The 19,877-nt window shown below is 30.3% G+C and overlaps 1 pseudogene; it reads right to left on the bottom strand.

The window, feature by feature from the left end:
- Positions 1 to 287: 287 nt before the first annotated feature.
- Positions 288 to 19,315, bottom strand: LOC110825675 (neutral/alkaline invertase 3, chloroplastic-like; annotated as a pseudogene).
- Between the last annotated feature and the right edge of the window lie 562 nt (positions 19,316 to 19,877).

Below are 19,877 nucleotides of genomic sequence, written 5' to 3'. Positions count from 1 at the left end.
TAAAATGAAAAAAAAACCATTATTATCATCACCGTTATACATTTAAGTTTTTTAGATAAGTAAGTTGAGCCATAAATTGAAGTCACCTATCCTTGTGTGAAAGCAGCTTCAGAATCTTATATTATATACGTCTGTTGGGAGTTCTTTTAACCATGTTTTCTCTTGGGGTTAGCACTTATCATGCAAGAGAAGGCAATGACAAGCTAAGAATCCTCTTTAGTTATTAGAATTTTTTCTGCACTTGGGTATGCAAGTAGAAGCTTAGCCACAAGGTATCCAAGAATTGATCATGTTTGGAATAACCGTACTTGTTTCCCGATGAACCTTTCTATTTTCATGTCATAGTATTCAGGCCACTTGTCTCTTGATATGTGTCTTTCAGTAACTTGAACAGCTCTTGCAGTGATTTTTGGTCTTTTCATCTTTATGGCTGCAACAGTAAGCTATAAAAAGTCCATTTTTAAAATCTTAAGTCGCACTGCCTATTGTAGGCTGATTCAACATTGACAGTTGGATATTTGACTTAGTTTTGGATTTATCTCCTAAAATTTTTGATGTTTTGTTAGTAGTGATTGAATTTTAGTTAGTGGAAGATTGCTCTACCATTTCTTTTTATTTTTAGTTCAGTTGTAAAGCCTATTTAAAGGCATTTCTGGTTGCTGAATATATCATCCCACTGCATTTAAAATTCTAACAGCAATTCATACCCATAAAATGTTTTGATTAATATTTTTATTTTTCTACTGCATTCATTTCTTGTCTGCTATATTTTTCCTTGCTGCCATAGTAAATTTGCCATAAGTTTGAGTTTAACAAAGCTCTCTTCTCCAACAATAGTGGTATCAGAGCAAAGTTTGGTTGTAATTGGGCGTGCATCTCATGGCGACAAATGGCAATGTTGTGAGTATTTCTCAACCATCAATTCCTATCTTTTCATGGTGAAAGCTACAAATTTTGGAGCATTAAAACGAAGACATTATTCAAGTCTCAAGATTTATGGGACTTTGTTGAGAATGGATATCCTAATCCGGATGAAGAAGGCAGGTTAAGAGAAAATAAACAAAGGGATTCCAGAGCACTATTTTTCATCCAGCAAGCAGTGCATGAATCTATTTTTTCTAAAATTTCAACTGTAAATACAACCAAAGAAGCATGGACGACTTTGCAAACAACATACAAAGGCTCATCGAAGATAATTATGGTAAAACTTCAATTTCTCCGTCGTGACTTTGAGATGTTGTAAATGAAAATTAGAGAATCGGTACAAGAATTTCTTTTACGATTTACAACGGTTGTTAATTAAATGAGATCTTACAGGGAAGAGATTTCTGATCAAACCACTATTGCAAAAGTGTTAAGGTGTTTAACTCTAAGTTTTGATCACATTGTTGCAGCCATTGAGAAGTCTAAGGACTTAGCTACTTACTCATTTGATGAGCTGATGGGTTCTTTGTAATCCCATGGGCCAAGATTGAATCAGGTGAATGAAAAGACTGAAGAGAAGGCTTTTCAAGTGATGTGGGAGTCTCCCAAATAACAAGATGATTCAAAGAAGGCACAAGTAGAGGATGTCGTAAAGGAGGTTATCGAGGCAGCGGTAATCGAGGTAAAGGCAGAATTGCTGGACAAGTTGAACAAAGGGAGATGATTGGAAAACAAATAAATTACAAAAGTAATATTTAGTGTTATTATTGCAAGTGATACGGGGATGTAAAGGTAGACTTCTAGAAAGAGAAAAACAAGCAAATTATGTTGAAGATGAGGAGGAGATTGAGCTATTTATGGCCTATCAAGATGGCACCAAAACATCAAGTGGCGTATGATTTTTGGATAGTGGCTGTTTCAACCATATGACCGGGAACAAATCTCTATTCAAGGAGCTGGATGAGTCATGTAAGGTGAAAGTAAGACTTGGTGATGATGGCAAAGGCACGGTGGCGTTAAGCAATGGTCATGGTAACACAAAACTCCTTCACAATGTTTATTTTATTCCTACTTTATCACAAAATCTATTGAGCATTGGGCAGCTTATGGCTAGTGGGTATTCTATAATGTTTGATGATATGTCTTGTGTGATTAGATAAAACATTTGATCGAATTATTGTTGGTGTTTAAATGGAACTTAATAAGCTTTTCCAACTTGAGGTTTTTAGTGTTAAAAACCATGCTCTTATTGTTAAAGAAAATAAATAGTCAAAATTGTGGCATTTATGATATGGACATTTGAATGTAAAAGGTCTACAATTATTGAGTTAAAAGGAAATGTTGTTCGGGCTACCTAAAATTGAGTCCTTAAATTTTTGCAAATGGTGCATTTATGGGAAACAATGTAAAAAACCATTTGCTATATGAAAGTCTAGAAGCGCATATGAGTGTGTTGAACTTATACATACTGATTTGTGTGGCCCTATGAAAGCACAATTTTTTGGTGGAAGTCAATATTTTTTGTTGTTTACAGACTATTACAGCCGTATGAGTTAAGTCTATTTCCTTCAATTCAACTCTGAAACGTTTGAGATCTTTAAGAAGTTCAAGGCACTCGTTGAGAAGCAAAGTGGAAGAAGCATAAAGGCATTGCGTACTGATAGAGGAGGGGAGTTTCTATCTAATGAATTTAATCAATTTTATGAAGAACAAGACTTGCACAGAGAATTGACAGCACCACATACATCAGAACAAAACAAAGTGGATGAACATAAAAACTTAACAGTTGTTGAAATGGAAAAAAGCTTGTGAAAAGAAAAGGGGCCGAAAATGTTGTCGTTGCTATCTATCTATTGAATTTATCTCCTACAAGGGTTGTTCTCAACCAAACACCATATGAAGCTTTGAGTGGTAGGAGACCTTAGGTAAGCCACTTAAAATCTTTTGTTGTATTGCCTATTCCTTGATAAATTCACATAATCACAGCAAACTTGATGAAAAATTTGTGAAATGAATCTTTGTTGGTTATTGCTCTCAATATAAAGCATATAGGCTCTATAACCCTTTGAGTGGAAAGATAATTGATATAATTGAATTTTATAGATATTTTTCTATTTTATTTGAGTTGATTTTGATCGATTTTTGCCAGATATGCTAATGGATTGTCTTTAGCACTTTTCAAGAATGATTTTAGAACTTGGAAGCAAATTAGAATGGGTTGGAACAAGATTTGGGTAAAAATGGGTTGAAACATGAAGATGTGGGAGAGATGGCCATAACACACAACTATGTGTTATGGAGCCAACATTTTTATTTCTTAGGAGGAGTGAGACATGGCCGTGTTCCTGAAAGACATGGCCATGTGCCCTATACTGGCTTAACACACAGCCATGTGTTAAGAAGGCAGCGTTTCTATTTTGTTCGACAAAAGAGACACAGATGTGAGCCTAGGAGACACAGTCATGTCATGTCTAAAAGCTAAAAATTGACATAATTTCGAGGAAGACACAGCTGTGTGTCGATTCGACATGGTTGTGGGATGTGTCAGATTAGAAAATTAGGTTTTGAACGATATAAAAAAGAGAGGATCTGAAAAAGAAAAGGGGAGACTGGAGGAGGAGAGGAGGAAAGACAGCTGCAGACATCAAGAACTTCTTTTTGTCGGTCATTCTTTTCACGTTTCTTTTAGATTTCATTCTTGTAATTTTCGTTAGGATGTGTAACTAAACTCTTCTGTTGGGATCTTTGATGAAACCCTAAGGGATACTTTGTAATTTTCTTATTCAATCTATGAAAAGTTTTTTCCCCAATCCCTATGTGTTATCTTGTGGCTTAATGCATAAATAGATTGATCACCTATTTATTGATTTATGATGAATGATTGGATTGAGAGATTGATTTTTCATTAGAATAGCAAGTTAGCACAATAGATTGAATGTGAGAAGAGATATTAAGCATAATCTATATATTTAATGATTGAATGTTAATGCACTGATTCATACTAATCCATAGAGATATGTGTGTTACAATGAAGTAGGTAAGGTAATTGATCTTTAGAAAGAGATTACTACATGATTGAATGAAATTGGGAAAAAGTCCTAGTTGTAGATTGAATTAAGGAAATTCATACTTGAACTTAGGGTAGATTCTAAGATCTTGACTATTATTATATCTTGATTGTTAATTGAGAAGAGATTACTACATGATTGAACGAAATTGGGGGAAAGTTCTAATTGTAGATTGAATTTAGGAAATTCATAGTTGAACTTAGGGTGGATTCTAAGATCTTGACCGTTATTATATCTTGATTGTTAATTAATCTTAATTCATTATTTTTGTTGTTGTTGTTAAGAGTTATTTTATACTCATTCTCTTAGTCATTGGCCAAATAATATCAATAAGTAGTGATTCTAGTAATTGTTATATTAGTCCTCGTGGGACGATATCCAAATTTATTGCTATAGTACGTGTTCGAACTAGTGCAATTGCTAGGTGAGTTCATATAACAACAAAGTTTTGGCTCTGTTGCTGGGGACTAATACTAGCAATATTAAAGTTGACTATTTTTTATTATTTTGGTATTTTTACCTTGTTTCTTTTTTGTTTTGCTAGCTATTTACAAGGGGTTCTATAGTGCATGACAAGAAGAAACAAAGAACCATTGATTTTTGATACATAAATCGAGAGGACTCGTCACAGACTGAGAGCACAAGCAAGAAGTAGACTTCTCCCATCTCGTGTCAGAAATTTGTTGAGAAGAGGAACAACAACAATGCTTGACGAACTAGAAGGGCGAAGAGAGCACACAATGATGGATTATTCTATTCTACTCTTACTGGAATTGAACCGAGTGTCACATGGTCAGCTGTAAAAGCTAACAACTTTGAGATTAAGTCAGCCATCTTCCAGATGATTCAGCAAAGTGTACAATTTTTTGGGTTCCCAGCTGAAGATCCTAATGAGCACATTGCAAATTTTCTGGAAATCTGTGATACTTTCAAGCATAATGGAATGAGTAATTATGCAATCAGATTGAGACTTTTCCCTTTATCATTGAAGGATAGATCTAAGGCTTGGTTGAATTCATTACCAGCTGGTTCCATCACTACTTAGGAGGATATCGCTCCACCTTTTTTAGCCAAGTACTTTCCACCTTCAAAGACAGGTACGTTGAGGAATGAAATCACCACTTTCGCATAAATAGATGGAGAATTTTTGTATGAGTCTTGGGATCGCTATAGGGATCTGCTAAGGAGAGTTCCTCACCATGGTCTACCTATGTTGCTTCAAGTACAGACATTCTACAATGGTCTCACAACCAACATCAAGATAATTATTGACATAGCAGCTTGAGGAACACTGAACAACAAGACACCTGAGGCTGCCTAGAAGTTGATTGAGAATATGGCAAATAATAGTTACCAATGGGAGAAGGAGAGATCTTCATCAAGAAATAATTACAGCTTGCATAGTGTTGACAACTATACAGCTCTATCTGCACAAGTTAAGGCCTTAACTAAGAAGATAGACAGCATGAATAGGGTGACAGCACAAGCAGTGCAAGTTCAGAATTATGAAGTTCAATAAGGGAATCCTTATTCTAATACTTGTAATCCTGGAAGGAGGAATCACCCTAATTTTCCATGGGGCAACCAAAATAATTAGATACAAGCTTCCCCGCTAGCTCTGTCCCCCATTGAATGAAGGCCAAACATAGAGGATATGCTCACCAAATTCATGACAGCAACGGACACTAGGCTACAGAGTAATGAAGCCTCCGTCAAGAGTCTAGAGAACCAAATTGGGCATTTGGCAAAGTTGATTTTTGAGTGTGCTCAAGGAACTTTGCCAACCAACACAGAGACCAACCCAAGAGAGCTTGTGAATGCTATAGCATTGAGGAGTGGAAAATAGTTAGTAGAGTTAGAACCAACGAAGATAACACAAGTAGATGAGAGCAACCCAAACAAAGAAGAAAAAGAAAATAAAAAGAAAATTAAGAGAAGGAGCTACCCAATCGAGGAAGAGAACACTCTAACATTGCATATCGAGGGAGATTGAAGCAACAACTACTATGTTTAATATTTTTAAAAAATAGTTTTACTTTTTGTTAAAATATAAACTCATAAATCTTAAATAAAACACAAAAATTTTAATTACTACAATATTTTTATAATTCATTATAATTGTTAATAGCTATAATTGTGAGCCAATAAAACAGATTTTTAATTAAGTAAAACTCATACTTTATAAGTCAGCAAATTTAAATTCAGTTAAAATTTTCATAAAATCCATAAGAGAAAAAGATATATATGAAAATAAAATTTTACAAAATATGTAAAATAAAATATTCCCTCAAGAAGGATGTTTATTTTTTCCTTCATAAGTAAGAAGTCATTTGTGATTGCATCCAATGCTGCTACGCACCTTTGTTTAAAAAAAAAACAAATTCAAAAAATTTTAAAGAAAACTCAATAAAGATATATATTAGTATTATCTAAAATAAAAAAAAGAACGAAATTCATTTACTAAATGAATATATAAAGACTGCTAATTAATTTATGATGTCCATTATGTATGAAAGCTTACCCTTCCTTATTCTTTTCTTCAGATGCCTTTGATGAATTCTTCACATTTCAGTGCCACTCGACAAGCACCAAGGCTGCGATTAAAATCAACTAATTATTTTTTTAACAAAAATTATGTAAATCTATTGATTATGTAGTATACATTAATCATAATACAATACAAATAATCTCCCAATTAGAATACACATAAAAGTGCAGTTTGACTTGAGATTAATTAGGCGATATACACTAATTACAATACAATACAAGTAACTTTAATTGATGACACACACGAAAGTACAATCTGATTCGAACTTATGATCTCTTGTAAAAGAAGAAATGAATCAACTATTAAACTAATTAATTAATTCATTCATTAAGTATACACATACACCAATCAAATATATATATCCTGCTAATAGATATTTGGTTAATTAAATTATTAATTATTTATGTATTAGGTTAATATCTATGTACTTTTATCCTTATTATAAGAGTATGAATTCAAATCAGACTATACATCTCATGACATATCATTTTAACTATTAAAATGTATGAATTTTTACTAACAAAATTATACTTGAGAATTTTTATTATTAAATACATATTCTAAGATCAATAATAATACACATAAATACTTCAAATTAAAGAGTTTTGAGCTATGATGACTAGTATTAATTATATACCTTGAGGAGCTCCTTTAATCTTGAAGGAAAGTTCACAAATTTTAGGAAAATCTGCATAAGATAATTTGTCTCTGCAAATTAAAAGAAAAAGACCAAATAAATAAAACCCATTAGCTAGTCAAACATGGTTAATAAACTACTCAGATCTATATCGAGATATGTATTTTGTGCACATATAAAGCTTTAGTCATGTCTTATAAGGTGATTTCATATTTAACTATGAAGTTGGAGACCAGATCAGAGAAATAATTAGGATCTCTACCAAGTACTCCATTCATTTCATATGCTATTCCAAAAAACTGATCTATCGTATCCTTTGAAAAAAATCGAATGTAAATCAATCAAGGATATCAATATGTACATGATTGGTAAACAAATAAGAAAAAAATAAATAAGATGTTAAGCACTAAACTTTTTGTTCCATCGAGTGGATCATGTCGACAAAGTTGATTTTTCTCCAAATAAATTACTTTAACTGATAAAAGGTACTATATTGGCACCTTTGAGAACAGTTAGTTACTGTTAAAAATTAGACAATAGATGATAAAATTTTATCAATAGATTCATATTTTTACTAAAAGTCAAAATGATGCAAAGTAAATTTGCGGAAAAATAGAGGAAGCCACATATCCATTTCATGCACAACTTGTCCATTTCTTTATTTGAAAAAAAAAATTATTTAACTTTTATATTGACAAAAAGACGTACAAAAGAAATCAAAAATAAAATTATTTATCTTTATGTTCTAAAACCTAAAGAAAATTCAATTTCCTCTATTGCAAGACACTAAAACTTCTCTGTCTTTGTTAGTTGCATCTAATTGTAGTCATCACCCATCACCTCTCATTATTCATTGAAGTATCAATTTTCCTTATCAGTCATTAAATATTGTATTTTAAACAGTAAATTTACGTTAGTTAATTCACTCATTTGTATGAGATTAAAATATTTATTCAAGTTAAATCATACCTTATTATTTGACTAAACTACAAATTTAGCCGTATTTCTTTCTAATACTGTATAAGTCAATAAACAATGTAAGTTAGTACAAGAACATCCAATACAACATTTACTTTTTCCTTTTAAAAAATCATGGATAAAAACCATTCTGCTTAAGCAAGTGAACAAAAAACTGAGACTCATGAACAACTATATATCTTTCAGAATTCTTTGCTACATCTCTAGCTATGTTATATGCTATATGATTACACTTTTACATCCAATTAAGAAGAAAAGAAACAAAATGTGGAATGAAAGTTACTTTTAAATCCAACTAAAAATTAGACAATAAACGACACAATTTTAGCGAGTGATAGACGTTGTCACTAAAAGTCAAAATGTAGCTAAGTAAATAAATATATAACAAATAAAGGAAGCCACTTGTCTATTTCATGCACAATCTATCCATTTCTTTGGAAAATAATTATTTAACTTTTATATCGGTAAAAAAAATACATAAGAAGCTGCAAATAAAATAGTTCTTTTTTGTGTACTCAAAACTAAAGAAAATTTGATCTCTTCTATTATAAGACATCAAAACTTCTATATTTGTATTAGTTGCATCTCATTGCAGTCACCATCAATCACCCCTCATTATTTATTAAAGCATAAGTTATCGTGATCAATTGTCAAAACACTATATTTTAAACAGTAAATGTACATCATTTGATTCATTCATTTGTATGAGATTAAATAATTCATTCAAGTTAAGTTCTACTTTGTTATTTGATTTACCTATAAAATTAGTCGTATTTCTTTCTAGTATGGTATTAGTTCATACAATGTAAGTCAATACAATAATAGCCATTACAACATTTACTTTTTGTCAAGAAAATTTCATCATCCATAACAGTAAAAACTATTTTGCTCAAGAAAGTTAACAAAAAACTTAGACTCATGAATTTTTAAATCTAACTAAGAAGAAAAGAAACAAAATACGGAATGAAAGCTTAAACATTCTCAAGTAACAACCCAAACTCTTGAAAAATATTCATCAAGTATAAAATTTGTATATGGTACCTTTAATAAGGGTCCTATTACAGGTAGAAATTATACAATAGATGATATAATTTTAGTGATTGATTCAAATTGTCACAAAAGTTGAAATGTTGCTAGGTAATATGCAACAAATAGAGAAACTCATGTGTCCATTTCTTGCCCACCCTATCTATTTCTTTACTTTGGAAAAAAAGTTGTTTAACTTTTGCATCAATAAAAAGGAGTACCAAAAAAAATTAAAAATAAAATAGTTCATCTTTGTCTTAAAATCCAAAGAAAATGTGATCTACTTTGTTGCAAGATACCAAATCTTTTATTTTTGTGTTGGTTGCATTTCATTGTATTCACCATCAATCGCCTTTCATTATTCACTGAAGTGTTAGTTCTCATAATTGGTCATCAAATACTACATTTTAAACAATAAATATACATCATTCGATTCACTTATTTATTATAATATTAAATAATTCATTCAAATTAGGTTATGTTTTATTATTTGACTGAACTATAAATTTAGTAGTATATGTTTTTAATACTAAATCACCTATTATTTTTTTAAAGAAAAATCATTATTCATTAATAATAAAAAACATCATACTCAAGTAAGTGAAGCAAAAACTGAGGAGATTCATGAACATTTATCTATCTTTCAGAAGTCCGTACTCATCTCTAGCTAAGCTATGTATTATTCTTATAATACTTTTCAATCCAACTAAGAAGAAAGGAAACAAAATGCAGAATGAAAGCTTAAACATCCTCAATAGGAAACAAAATACAGAATGAAAGCTTAAACATCCTCAAGTAATAACCTAAACTCAGAGAAATATTCATAAAGTACAAAATTTGTACTTGGTACAAAATTTGCCATATAACTAAGTAAAACAAACTCTATACTAATTAAGCCCATCAAAAAATTGGTGTTGTTTGATTGTTGTTACACCCATTGTGGACCCCATTTGCCTCGTGGGGTCCTTGATTAATAGCGGTGTGATCAAATCCTTTGCTAGCTCCGAAACCATGATTTCTTTGGGAAACTCAAGTGCTCGAGCCATAATATTTGCTAAGGGTAAGTCCTAGTCAACTCCCTTACAAGATGTCGTCCCATATAACATTTCGAATACGAATATCCCTAGTGTCCACCAATCAGCTGTGTTTCCATGCCCTTCACCAGACACAATTTCTCATGCTAAGTACTCGTGGGTCCCAACAAAAGGCCTTGACTGGACATTGATTGACTCTGTGATGATTTCAACGGTTGTGGAATGTGTTGACTTTTTTCTATTTATGTTGACTAGGGTGTAAGCAGGAGGCTATTGCAGGTGTTATACAATTGGGTAGAATGCATGATGAATTAGAAAAGTTGGGTTGATCATCAGGGTAACAACTTGTTTTTGTGATTAGTGATGCATTTTGATTAGAAATTATATGAATCGTTGATGTGGAATTATCGTCTTTTTGTGAGAGATCGAAGTCAATCAATAAAATATGACCGTCGAATCTTACTAACACGTCTTAAAATCACAGTAAACTATCCCCATCATGTGTAAGTATTATATGACCACTGTGACTTCAGATGCATAAAACCCGTGCCAAAAAGAGAAAGTCACAAAATTTTTTAAAAAATTGAATAAATTTAAATAAGTTCAAAATATATAAAATTGAGTTTGATAAGTTATGTGAATAGCTTGTTTAAAATTTAACACTTTATTCTATTTAATATATTATTGAAATATAACAATCTCTTGAAATGTTACCTAGATTAATAAAAATATATAATATATTTAATTTATTAATATATAAACAGGTTCGTAAACTTGTAAACCAAATTCCTTCATATTTGAATTTGGCTCTTATACTTTAACATTTTGGGACCATATTAAAATATGAAAAAAAGATTTTATTAATTAATAAAGATGAAAATGAAGATGGTATCTATATATACATATATATATTTATGCAAAAATATGATAGAATTAAGAAGGTGAAATGGGGAAAAGTTAAAAACTTCAAAAAGAAGATACTTATAATTGGGAATTATATAAATATATAATGTGTCTATATATATATATAACCTTCTCAATTTATCAATATATATGTGTGTGTGTGTGTATAGATAATCTATGTACGTATATCACAATACTAACTGCGTTAAATGTCATAGTAATAAATTAATGATTCGTATAATCATTTAATATATTTTTATTGATACATATAATTAATATTATTGTACGTCTGTAGGGGGCAGCAGCTTCATTGAAGCATTTATCCGGCTACCTATGATGGAGGATGTGAAGATAGCCATCGGGATAGAACTTAATGAGTAAACACGACCACCGATCACAAATGAACTTCATACCTATTGGTGCCACATATGATTGCTCATACACCATCATATATATGAATTATATGTTTATATATATATATACGCGTGTCAAGACATGTGATGAAAGGAGTAAGGAAGGGTAAACTTTCATACATAATTAACGATATCAAAAATCAAATCAATTAGTGAATATAGTAAATCAATTTCATACTTATTTTTTATTGTACATATTATTAATATATTTCATTACTAAGTTTTTTTAAAAATTGTTTTAAATTTTTTCGAAAAAAAAGGTGCATAGGCAGTGGATGCAACCAAACATGAATTCTTAGTAATGAAGGAAAAAATAAAAATCTTTCTTGAGGTAATATTTTATTTTATAAATTTTATTTTCATATATATCTTTTTCTTTTATAGATTTCGTAAAAATTTTAATTGAATTTAAATTTATAAATTTATACAGTATAAAATATTCTACATTTTAATAAAAGTTAAAGTTATAAATTTTAAATAGAAAATAAGTGTTTTAACTACTATCATATTGTTATAATTTATTATAATTATTAATAGCTATAATTATGGAGCTGATAAAATAAATTTTTAATGAAGTAAAACTCATGCTGTATCAGCATGCAAATTTAAATTTAGTTAAAATTTTCACGAAGTCCAAAAGAAAAAAGACATACATGAAAATAAAATTTTATAGAATATGTAAAATAAAATAATACCTTAAGAAGGATTTTCATTTTTTCCTTCATTAATTATTTATTAAAAAATAAAAATTGGGTACATCTATTAATTAAGTGGTATGCATAAATCATAAGACAACACAAAAACCTCCAAGTACGAATACACATAAAAATACAGTTTCATCCGAGATTAGTCAAGTGATATATACTAATTACAATACAATACAAATAACTTTCAAATGATGACACACATAAAAATACAATCTGACTCGAACTTATAATCTCTTATAAAAAAAGAAACATATCAACTATTAAACTAATTATTTAATTAATTATTTATCCACATAGATAATTAATTAATTTAATAATTATTTATCTTTTAGGCAGATATCTAAGTAATTTTATCCTTAACTATAAGAGTATGAGTTCAAATCAGACTATACATCTCATGACAAATCATTTAACTATTAAAATGTACGAATTTTTACTAGCAAAAATTGTATATGAGAATTTTTATTGTTAAATATACATTATAAGATCAATAATAACACACAATAATACTCCAAATTGAAGAGTTTTGAGCTGTGATGATTAGTATTACTTATATACCTTGAGGAGCCTCCTTTAATCTTGAAGCAAAGTGCACAAATCGTAGGAAAATTTGCATAAGATACTTTATCCCTGCAAATTAAGAGAAGAAGATCAAATAACAAAATCCATCAATTAATCAAATATTGTTAATAACAATAAACTTTTATCTCCAAATAAAAATAAGTACATCCAAGGGCAGTGTTCACATCCCTCACCAGTGAAGGTTAACCATTACATCTATCTAAAATCAAGAAAACATCTAATTAAAGTTTGTGTAATTCATCCTTTCTTACATGTGTATCACAGAGAACATTGTCTCTCCTCACCCAAATCAGCTCCTAGAGTTTGTTTGTTCCGTTGTTAATCCCATTCCTACTTCCAAACAGCATCACTTTTACCCTCATAGAGAACATGGTCTCACTCACCTGGATTTGCCTCCTAGAATTTTATATTTATATTGTTTTTAATCTCTATACAGTTAGTTTCTTTTTCTCTACTCACCAATACTACCATTTTCGAAACAGACATCAAGAGAATTAAATATAAAAGATAACAGAATAATAATTCCCAAATAGATATCAGATTCAGACCACAATTTCCCTTTTTTTTAAATTTCCTATCCCTCTCCTGTTCTCATCCTTTCAATTTTCCTCCTATGTTTTTAGCATATCTCTTATGTCCTCTCGTCATAGTTGTCCACACGATAATTCCATCATTTCGTCCAATCTTCTTTTTATCCTCAGATCTCACTCTCCATTTTTTTTGTTTTTACTTCTGGTTCTAATCTGATTTCATGAAAATGTCTCTATTCCAAGATCAACTCATTTCTTTCCAAAAATATCTCAAAGAATTTAAAACATAAATTCTACTCAAGTAGTGAGAGTCAAATTTAACTTTGTTCTCAGTGACGGCATTAATCTGATTGTTGGATTCCTCTCTTATTCTGCTCCCAATTCCACCGCTAGCTAATTAATATGATTGAGAAATCACACATAAACTCCCTCTTAGTGTACCCTAGCTATGAATTTTCTTCCACTCCCTCTTCCCCTGCAGCCCGACGTCCTCTTTGAAAGTGAAAGAGGAACCATCAAAACCATTGAGGATGGCAACGAAATCCCTAAATTAAATAAGATTACAAAATATTTTTTGATAATTGAGGCATAATCAATATTTTTACTTTTAATATAATTAAGGTAGAAACAATAACATCTTCCTAAATATAATTATATAATTATTTATTTACTTTTTGAAAAAAAATTTTTTATCTCTTTAACTGCTTAAGTAGTAATCAAAATTTTAAATTTTAAAGACTAATAAAGAAAATAAATCTCTAGACTTTGACTTCTAACAAGCATTCAATTCTCTAATTTTAGATATTCTTTAACTGTAATCTTATAATAGTTCTTTTATAGATAACATAATGAAAATAATGTTAAAACTCTAAAATATTTTATTACGACACTTCTAGTTTTTTTTTCTTTCTTGATGCTTTCAGTTTTTCTTTCTTGATGCTTTTAGTTTTTCTTTCAATCTTTCTTTAATGATATAATTTATATCTATGACACAATGTTCATATACGAAATGATAAAATAGTTTCTTTATAAAATTAGCTCTATTTATTTCTTCACCACAATATAATTTCTTCATAATCTGATCCTCACATTTATTACTATGTTATGATGTGATCAATTTTAGGTAATCTAGAAATATAAGAAGAGTTAGAAAATAATTGGGAGGAGGAGGAAAAACATAAGGAAATGAGATAGGAAAATAAGAGTTAGACTATAAGTATTATAAAGGTAAGTTCTCTTTTATTCCCCTAACAAATAACGCATAATTAGGTAGTAATTATAAAGTAGATTCATTATAAGGATTCATATTTTTCAAACAGTTCCTAAGTTTTAGCTAACGACCACGAACTAACTCAAATCACATATTTGACTTTTTATTAAATTACTTTTTTACTCTAAATAACAGAAAAACATAAAAGTACAATCTAAATTAAATACGTCCAAAAATATATACGTGTTCTTACATTAGATATTCTTTAAATAAAATCTTATAATAATTTTTTTTATAGATTACATAATGAAAATAATGTTAAAACTCTAAAATATTTGATTACATAAGTTCAAAATAATGAAAATAAGATTTCTGTCTCTTTAATTTTTAAATTTAAAAGACTAATGTAGAAAGAAATTTCTAAATTTTTACTCCTAGTAAGCATTCAATTCTCTATATTTAGATATCTTTTAAGTATAATCTTGTAATAATTCTTTAAAAGATTACATACCTTAGAATGAAAAATAATGATAAAACACTAAAATATTCGATTACAAAAGTTTAAAAATAGATTATGACACTTTTATTTTTTTTTCTTTCTTGATGCTTTCAGCTTTTCTTTCAATCTTTCTTTAATGCTATGATTTATATTTATGATGCAATATTTAGATAAAAAACAAGATAATTTTTTTTATAAAATTACCTCTATTAATTTCTTCACCACAATATGATTTCTTCATAATCTTATCCTCACATTTATTATTGTGTTACGATGTGATCAATTTTAGGTGATCTAGAAATATAAGAAGAGTTAGAAAATAATTGGGAGAACGAGGAGGAAAAATATAAGGAAATGAAATAGGAAAACAAGAGTTAGATTGGAAGCATTATAGAGGTATGTTCTCTTTTTTTTTCCTAATGCATAACGCACAATTAGGTAGTAATTAGAAAGTAGATTCGTTATAAGGGTCATATTCTCCTAACAATTCGAAATTTTAGACCGCGAACTAACTCAAATCTCATATTTGACTTTCTATGAAATTACCTCTTCATCCTAAATAACTGAAAAACATAAAAGTACAATCTAAATTAAATATGTCCAAAAGTATGTACATGTACTTACATTAAGCGGTATTAAATCTATCTTGTTCATTTGATTCAATTTTTACTTTTTTATGTAATTATTAGTAATCATTTACATGTTGAATGAGGTATATATTCATTAATTTTATTTTTGAACCACTTATATTTTTAGCTTGAATTCATTGAATGAAATTTTATTTCATAATTCTTCATATATAGGAAGATCAATTAGAATTTAGTTCATAAATAAGAGAGTTTAAATATTAAAATTGTGATATATTGTTAAATTATAAAATATGGAACAAATGTCGCAAGTAAATTTCTTAAGAAAATGATGAAGCTTGTTTAGAAATTAAAGCAAATGGGACAATTAGATACATATACAAATATTTTAACTTCTAATACTATACTATACTATATCTATTTTTAAAATATAGTTTCTCAATGAGTGGTGTAATTTAACTCACAACCTAAAAATTTCTATATAATTTCTTCATTTACAAATTGAAAATATATACATATGCATGAGGTTAATTGAAATTATTATTGTCATAATCGAGCAATAGAGTTAAAATAATATAAGAATATTCTCAATTTACAGTGAACTCTTTAAAAGAACACCTTTCACTCCTATAGTACTATATATATGATATAAAGTCTATAAACAGGAAACAATTTGTTTATTGTCCAATCCAGGAAGATGTTTCAAGCTAATGCTAATCCTAAATCAATATATCATCTTTACATTAAGATCCAATGATACCGAATCACTGCTCAAAAGCTTTAACCCCAAAATAAAATGAAAAATAAACATTGTTATCATCACCATTATACATTTAAGTTATTCAAATAGGTAAGTTAAGCCACAAATTGAAGTTACCTATCCTTATGTGAAAGCAGCTTAAGAATCTTATATTATGCAAGTCTTTTGGGAGTTCTTCCGACCACACTTTTTCTTGGGGTTAGCACTTATCATGCAAGAGAAGGCATTGACAAGCTCATAATCATCTTCAATTATCAGAATTTTGACTGGACTTGGGTCTGCAAATAGAAGCTTAGCCACAAGGCATCCAGTAATTGACCATGTCTGAAATAATCGTGCTTGCTTCTTGATGAACTTTCCTCTTTTTATGTCATAGTATTAAGGTTAATTGTCTATTGATATGTGTCTTTCCGCAACTTCAACAGATTTTGCAGTGATTTCTTGTCTTTTCATCTTTATGGGTGCAACAGTAAGCTGTAAAAAATCCATTTTTAAAATCTTAAGCCACACTGCCAACATTCCTTCATTATTACTTTATTTTATAAAACATCAACAAGGTGCCATATCCTATTGGATTCAAGTATGTGAACTTAAGAAACTTATACCTAAATATAACTTATACAAAGGGTTCTTTGGAGCAATGAACAAAACATTAGCAGCAGAGAGAATATTTAAGCATAACAAACTAACCTACCATAGCAGAGTTGGCCAAAAACCACCATTGTGGTAAGACCAAGGCCAGCATGAAAAGGAAACGTAGTGAGAAATGCTAAAGATAATGAAGAAATAGATCATAAATAAATAATACGAGAGTATATTCTTATGTCTTCTTAGGATCACTACTAGTGATTATTTGCCACACCTGACCTTCAAGAGCAGGATAACATATCTTGAATAACATATCTGCTACCAAATCTACTTCGCTTCAATAAGATCTAGTATGGCATGTGACTGATCAACTGTTGTCAGACTGCTTATAATAGACCACATGTTTCTTAGAGAAAAAAATAAAAAATCCATATGTGCTGGTTGTAAGTTTCCAATTAGATAACCTCCTTTATTGGGCATCCATTCCACCAACCAAGGAGAAATTTGATCTGGGTAATTGTTGAACTTATTAACTACATCATATGAGTACTCCTCAGTCTTGCAACTATAAATCTCTTTCAGTTTTCGTAAATCAATCAAATAATACTCCCTGATGTGGAATGAGAGAGCAAGTAGGCAATTATTCAGAGCCGAAACAAATCAGCTGATCCATCTTCTTGAGCAAGCATTTCACGTGCACAGAGTAAGGTAGAATAAAATAGTGCCTTTAAGAAAAAAAAAGGAATAACTAGAGATACCACAACAAAAAAAGGTAAACAAATAAGATCTCTCTATTACCAACTTATAAATTTAAATAATGGTCGATTCATGTAGGATAGTGAGTCAGATCATAATCTGTTGTTTGAATCCAATTTGGTAAAACATGGATCAAAACTAAAACGACTGGGAATAGTTCTAGATAAAAGTAGCAAAACTGCCTAAGAATTTCCCGTAGACATAATGATAATCAAATAATTATAACCCTCTCAATCCTCAAACCCTTCTTTTATCAAAGTGAACCCAAGAAATTCTTGACTAAATTGAAATAATACCTTTTTCTACTTCAATTTCAAGAATGATTAACCTTAAATCAGAAAATAAGCAAAAGAAACAAATCAAGGCATTAGATTCAATGTGAGTATTTTAGTGAAAACTTTCAACTAAATCAGACATACAACCCAAAAGTAAAAAAATCAACAATAAAAAGGAAAATAAACTTTGACACTCAAGGAAAACTAATGAAATGATGCTACGAATATACATAATACGTCTCTTTTTCCCCTTTATTTTTAGGAACCATAAAGAATTAGCTTCTAATACCTAGAAGTCATATAATAAGAGTACTCAAAAGGTGAGAAAAACCTCATCAAAAGCCAAAAGCTAATGATTACAAGGCACCAATGCAATTTTTTTTGTAAGAAACAACCAGAAGCATCTAAATAACTAGTCAATTTGTGATAGAACTTAATAAAAGTCCTACTAATTGGACCATTCATAAATCAAGGATTCCAAAACAAGAAAAAAAAGAGATCATAGCTTAAATCCAAACCCAGATGAAGTGAAATTAAAATATACATATGGAACTCACTATTTCCGTGCCCCTTTTAGATAAGGAAGAAAATGAGGAACTGCAGGAAGTCCTACCTTCGGAAGTCTATGAGGATCCCATGGATCCACAAATCTAAGTGCATGACTGTTCCCGCACTCTGATGGATTCAATGGCATAGTGAAAGAAGTGGTCGTTATGTTTTGTATTTTGTAGTCGTTTCTAGCCTCAGTTTATGTATGTATTTGGAACATTATATATATTTGTAAGGAATTTGTTATGGTCTGATTCCGCTGCATAAATTGTATCATGCACTCATTATTCTGAATCTATATCTGATACCCATTTGCCTTAATTAGCACTTGGGATGTCACAACCCATGAGTTTTCCTCCTTAATATTATCAAGACCTTGATGCAATAAATTTTGGTTTTGTCCAAGGAATACCTTAAAAAGAGGATTACTACCTCTTATACCAAATATTAGAGAAATTAATAATTGAATACCAAATGTCCATTACCATTTCAAATGAACCATAAAGGCAATTTTTTCCTTTCTTGAAATAAACAATTGACGAGCACATGCGGCTATTCAAACAACTGTTAGAACAAAAAATGAATCTACCCTGATGATGCCTTCATTCCATTTAATAGAGTTAATTACCTCCCTTTTTTCCCTGAGAGGGTTAGGTTTTGAAACTTACAAATGTAATTAGAATGTAAATAGGAATTGACTTAGTCTAGTACCAAGTTAGTGTCAGATGACCTCTTCTCCATTTTCTTTTTTTGGTTCCAAGAGGTATTGTTTCCAACAATGAAACCTTTTGCACCATAGACAAGTTATTGTTGTTTCTCTCAATAGTCTATCAATTGGCATGCAAAGGGTGACCGATGGATATGGTGGATGGCATGGCATCATTATCGATCGTAGAGGAAGAGGATGGGGACTTGGACTTAATTGAACTTTTCCCTGAACAGCAAGAGTTGTATGACCTCTATTTGGTGGGAAGATTCCTGACAGAAGCGCTTGTGAAGTTTAAACTGATGAAGAATACACTGGCAAACCTGTTGAGGCCGATAGGGGTAGTAAATATTGTAGATCTCAGTTTTGGCCGTTACTTGTACAGATTTTTCTACGAAGTGGATATCCAAAGAGTGCTCAACAGAGAGCCATGGACTTTTAATAACAACTTATTGGTTGTGCACCACCTTAGGGAGGGAGAATATCCAATGAAAGTAGCCATTGACACGAGCCTCTTCTAGGTGCAGATTCACTCATTCTCGCCAAGTTGTGTATCAAAGACAATGGCTAGGCAGTTTGGGAACCTGTTGGGGGGCT

This window comes from Carica papaya, chromosome 9, assembly GCF_054855325.1.
Source record: "Carica papaya isolate Zhongbai chromosome 9, ASM5485532v1, whole genome shotgun sequence".
NCBI classification, from domain to species: Eukaryota; Viridiplantae; Streptophyta; class Magnoliopsida; order Brassicales; family Caricaceae; genus Carica; species Carica papaya.
The sequence above is the reverse complement of the archived record's forward strand: the minus strand, read 5'-3'. Positions and strand labels throughout refer to the sequence as shown.